The 5,721-nt window shown below is 32.9% G+C and overlaps 1 non-coding gene across 1 annotated transcript; it reads left to right on the top strand.

Moving 5' to 3' along the window:
* Window positions 1–327: 327 nt before the first annotated feature.
* TRNAR-ACG (transfer RNA arginine (anticodon ACG)) lies at window positions 328–400 on the top strand. Its single transcript has one exon. It is a non-coding gene; the product is annotated as a tRNA-Arg (tRNA).
* The last annotated feature ends 5,321 nt before the right edge of the window (window positions 401–5,721 follow it).

Here is a 5,721-nt window from a genome sequence, read left to right on the forward strand (position 1 = left end):
TTTGGACATCTTTTCCCCCCGTTTTCGGTGATTTTCTCGAAATTTCGGAGGGGGGGGGGGTGCGGTGATCCAGACCCCCCCAAATACCCCTTCCCCCCCGCAGCGGCTTTGATTGTTTGTTGCGCGTGCATTCATTTCATCGGAAAAGTTCGTTCACCGAATCCATAATTCGTTAGCCAAGGCAGAAAAATCGCGAAAAAAAAAATCTTCGTCATCCGCAACATTCGTAAACCGAGGCATCAGCATATTTAAGACAAAACCCAAATTTGAAATTCCCGCCGGCGGTTTTTATCTTTATAAATGCTAATAACGCCGTGCTCCCATGAGGGGCCAGTGGCGCAACGGATATCGCGTCTGACTACGGATCAGAAGATTCCAGGTTCGAATCCTGGCTGGCTCGTGATGGGTTTTTTTTTTTTTTCCCTACAGTACTTACTAGATATTTCTTTTCTTGAAGTAAATCAGTGATCTTTGAAAAGCTCGGCGGGCGGAATTGAAATTGCCCGCTGGCCACCAACTCATGTAGCATCTTAATCGGGAGGGAGTTGTACGAGGAGGGACCACGAGTGTCGAGCAGGGACCAAAAATAATTGGAGACTTTCATTTATTCTGATATCATTCCTCTTATTAATTACTTGAGTCCTGATTATATGCACTAAAAATATGCAAATATACCAAAATATGCCATTAAAAATACCAAAATATACACACGAAATATGCCATTAAAAATACCAAAATATGCACACGAAATATGCCATTAAAAATACTAAAATATGCATTAAAACCCCAAAATATGCACCTAAAAATACCAAAATATGCCATTAAAAATGTTAAAATATGCACTTGAAAATACCAAAATATGCCATTAAAAATGCCAAAATATGCACTTAAAATGCCAAAATATGCACTTAAAATGCGGAAATATGCATTAAAAAACCATTAAAAACCCACAAAATAAACACTAAAAAAATCCTGAAAAAGTTAAAAATTACCAATAATGAGAGAATTACATGGGCGGAGATACGGGGGAGTGTGGAAGGCATTGTCCCCCTTCCCCCCTCAGCGACAAAGGTGTCGACTGCCCCCCCCCCCAGACTTCAAAGTCTATCTCCGCCTATGGAGAATAAGCGTTTAAAAAAATCACCATGCAAAAAAAAAAAGTAGATATGCTTTTAAAATGAATATTTTCTATATCTCAGCGCATATGCATTTGCAAAAAACATTCCCACATATGTATACAATGCATATGCAGTGCATACCTAGGCATTTTTAATTTCTAGTTTGTTGTAGCTGCTCAGTAACGAAATACATGTACCAGTAATAGATTTTCGACGCTATTTCTAAAAAGAATTGAACGCTTTTGATATATTTCTAGACCATAGTTTCCCAACCTTTTTTGCCCCATCGCCCCCAACGCAATCTAACACACAGGATCCTATGTTATACCAGTAGTTTCTACCGCTCCCCTGTAACATTCCATCACCCCCAAGGGGCCGTTAATGCCCACACGTTGGGAATCAGGCTCTAGACTCTCTCTCTCTCTCTCTCTCTCTAGTCTTAAAAATAGAACACTTGATGTATAGAAAATACGAACATCTTTATTAATCCCCTAAATTCCACCTGCGGCAGAGAAAAACCGATGTTATAAAAGTACAATGAAACCCTCTCTTAACGGACACCTCTCAGATGCAGTCTCACCCTTCTTTTACGCTCAAACAATATTCCCCCCCCCCCTTCTGTAATAGAAGTATGCATTTCAAACCCCCTGATCAACGGTCACCCCCTCTTTTACGAACGAATTTTTTTCCCCCCGTCGGTGACCGCAAAAGAGAGGTTTTACTGTATTATTATTAGCAATATTTATTTGAAAAAATTATTAAAAAAGTGATTTTTTGCGCTTAAATAACACCTTCAAAAATATGCACTAATTCTGAAAATTATTTGATAATTATGCATTAATATACGCATTAATGCAGAAAAAGGCCAAAACATGTGCAAATGCGTATGCACTTGCATATAATCCAGGTTCTATTAATTACCAACTTTTGATCAATGTTCTGAAACAATTTCTTTTTCTCACTGATTCCGAAATTCCTCTTTCGATTAATTATAATCTGAAATCACTTCTTTCCATAATTATGAAATTATTCTTTTATCGATCGTGAAATAATTTCTATGAGAAGTTATTTCTATCATAAATAACTTCTATAATCTAAGATAAAAGTTAATTTTTCACTGATTTTTGAAATTGTTATTTTCGTTAATTCTGAGTTTTCATCAATTTGTCCCGGGGAATTATTTCTTTCATTTACTCTATAAATTATTCTAAAATTATTCCTTTCATTTATTCTAGAATTATTTTTCACTTACTCTGGAATTATTTCTTTCACTTTCTCTGGAATTATTTCTTTCACTTACTCTGGAATTATTTCTTTCACTTACTCTGGAATTATTTCTTTCACTTAATCTAGAATAATTTTAGAATTATTCCTTTCATTTATTCTATATAATTATTCTAGAATTATTTCTTTCATTTATTCTATATAATTATTCTAGAATTATTTCTTTCATTTATTCTATATAATTATTCTAGAATTATTTCTTTCATTTATTCTATATAATTATTCTAGAATTATTTCTTTCATTTATTCTATATAATTATTCTAGAATTATTTCTTTCATTTATTCTAGAATTATTTCTTTCATTTATTCTAGAATTATTTCTTTCATTTATTCTAGAATTATTTCTTTCATTTATTCTAGAATAATTTTAGAATTATTGCCCTTTCATTTGTTCTAGATTTATTTCTTTCATCCACCCTAGAATTATTTCATTCATTAATTCCAAAATTATTTCTTTTTTATTTATTCTAGCATATTATTTTCAGTAATTTCAGAGTTATTCATATTCATTAATTTCAGAACTATTCATTTTCATTAATTTCAGAATTACTCATTTTCATTAATTTCAGAATTACTAATTTCCATTAATTTCAGAATTACTCATTTTCATTAATTTCAGAATTACTAATTTCCATTAATTTCAGAATTACTCATTTTCATTAATTTCAGAATTACTAATTTCCATTAATTTCAGAATTACTCATTTTCATTAATTTCAGAATTACTAATTTCCATTAATTTCAGAATTACTCATTTTCATTAATTTCAGAATTATTCCTTTCATAATTGCTGAAATTATTTGGTGAATTACCTTCCGGGAAATTCTAGAATAAATTGTTTGTCAATGTTTTTATCCATTTTCTGAAGATGATCTGCGGGCCGCGTCAAAAAGCTTCGAGGGCCAAATGTGACCCGCGGGTCATACGGTGAAGATCCCTGAAATAAATTAACTGCGATCTCAAAGAAATCATTTTTTTTTCTGTATGTAACGGAATGAAAACACTCGTCAATCAAGATCTAAATTCATATTTTATCTTTGATTAATGATATCACAATTTTATTCATTTCTTTAATTTAATCTTTGATGAATTCTGATATTCAATGTTTATTTAAATTTACTACATATAAGATTATAGCTTTAATTTATATTTTTATTTCATCCGATAATTTTTAAGATTTCTCAATCACTTTTGGATTAAATATAATTAAAAAAATAATAATTATCATTCACTACTTAAATTATATAAAAAAGTATGTGGTTTTAAATTTTTTTTGTTAAGTACTCATTGTGTCAGTTGTAGTGATAAGATATAGATGGCAGCACAAACTATTTCAATTACTGGCGGAAAAGTAGGGTTGCAATCGTTTTCTCTTTATACGTCCTATTACAGTGATGGTAACTCGTGGGAAATTCCCCATATTCATGGGAAAATTGGCCACAATTAGTCCAAGTGGGAAATTTCTTAGTATTTGTGGGAAATTTTGAGAGTTCATCAAACAGAAGAATTTTTTGAAAAAAAATAAAGAAATTAATGCAGTGCAATACTTTTCTATTGTAAAATACTTGATTACGTATTTTCCCCACTAGATGGCAGCACAATTTTCTGAATGAATGGAAAAATTTAGTCAAAAGGGAGTTTTTGGCTATATTTCCGTAATCGGGTTTCGTGCCAACTTGGCGAATTTTTTTTTCTCGCCAATGTGTAATACTTTAATACTTGCTTATATGTGTACGCTGCTGACGGGGGGGTCAAAAATGGCTGAAAATCTGCTTATGTAATACTTGAATGGCACCTATTGTGCAGAAAATGAAGGTGGTGGAGAGAAAAAAAGACTAAATAACAATTGTTTTTCGTTATTCTAAAGCAGCTACGTGTATAACTCGGATGACCAAATGAGAGATAAAACGGAAAAAATACAAAAATAGGCATTTTCATTGATGTCCGTCATATTAAAATAACGAATTCACTATTTAAAACTTTTAAAGTGAGTTTTTTTAGCAAGCTTGACAAAATTAACATTTTTACTAAAACAATGAAATAGCCAAATATTATGAAAAAATAATTCTATTCCGTAAAATAATGGGTCGTATGATCACACTATGTGTAATTCACAAATATCCTGTAGGCTATATACATTTTTTAATCTAATAAAAGTTTCGATTCTTGTTCCGCAGAGCAAATGCGGACTTTTGGGACACCCTGTATATTGAAGCAGGGGCGTAGCCAGAAATTTCGTTCGGGGGGGGGGGACCAAAGTGATAGAATAATAGATTTGGCCATCTTTTTCCCTTTTTTCGGTCATTTTCTCACATTTCGGGGAGGGGACAAGACCCCTCCCCCCAAGTCCCCCCTTGCTACGACCTTGTATTGAAGATATATTCACAATTTCTTAAGAGTTCCGCGGAATAGCCTTGTGATCATCAAAGGTTCCGCGCGAGCTTTTATGTTGGAAAACCCTGTCCTAGATACACCTAGAAATGATCTAAAGCAGTGGTGCGCAAGTTTTTTGCTAGTAAATGTGCTGTTCCGAAAGCCCTTTTCGGAACGCTTGTTTCGATTTTGATTAGGTGATACTGACTTCCAAAGATATCCAATTTGTTTTAATCTATCTATCTATATATATATATATATATATTTATATAAAAACCGAATGTATGTCTGTTTGTCCTTTATGCATTACTACACCATTCATCCGATCGCCATGAAACTTTGGGTAAGCTAGTATCATATAAATATTTACTTTTTTTTTTATGTAGGCTACTTATAGTGTTCCTTATACAAGATGGAAGTGTAGCGAGGTGTATGGTGCTTGATTTTCGTATACAGGATGATTAAGAAAGAATCAACCGATTTCAAAATGATTCTACACTTGAAATCGACCATTAGAAAAATGGTTCATAAAACATAGACACATCCCCCCACCCCGTATATTCGCATATCACTTACCATTCTATACTGTGTTTTTAAATTTTAAGAAATATACAATTTTGAAATCGGGTGATTCTCTCCAAGTTACCCTATAAAAGTATTAACTTGATATCGTCCGCCGCATGCCAGAAGCATGAATGTACAAATTTTCTTTTTTTTTATCAGCTGTTTAGATACTTTGTTTCGCTATCAAAGTTGTGCCTTAAACGTGGGTTGTGCCTTAAACGTGCCTTAAACGCGAATAAAACACACGTGTTTCAATAATGCCTTATTGAAACACGTTAAAAAAACATTTTAGGAAAATAACTTGGAGAGCAACATGTGCAGAGTAAACATTCAAAAGTCAATTCCCACGTGCTTTTTTTTATAAGGACATTGCACATTCGCG

This window comes from Pholcus phalangioides, unplaced genomic scaffold (assembly GCF_987345545.1).
Source record: "Pholcus phalangioides strain wild (caught in Gottingen) unplaced genomic scaffold, Ppha-v1.0 ptg000010l_1, whole genome shotgun sequence".
Classification (NCBI taxonomy): Eukaryota; Metazoa; Arthropoda; class Arachnida; order Araneae; family Pholcidae; genus Pholcus; species Pholcus phalangioides.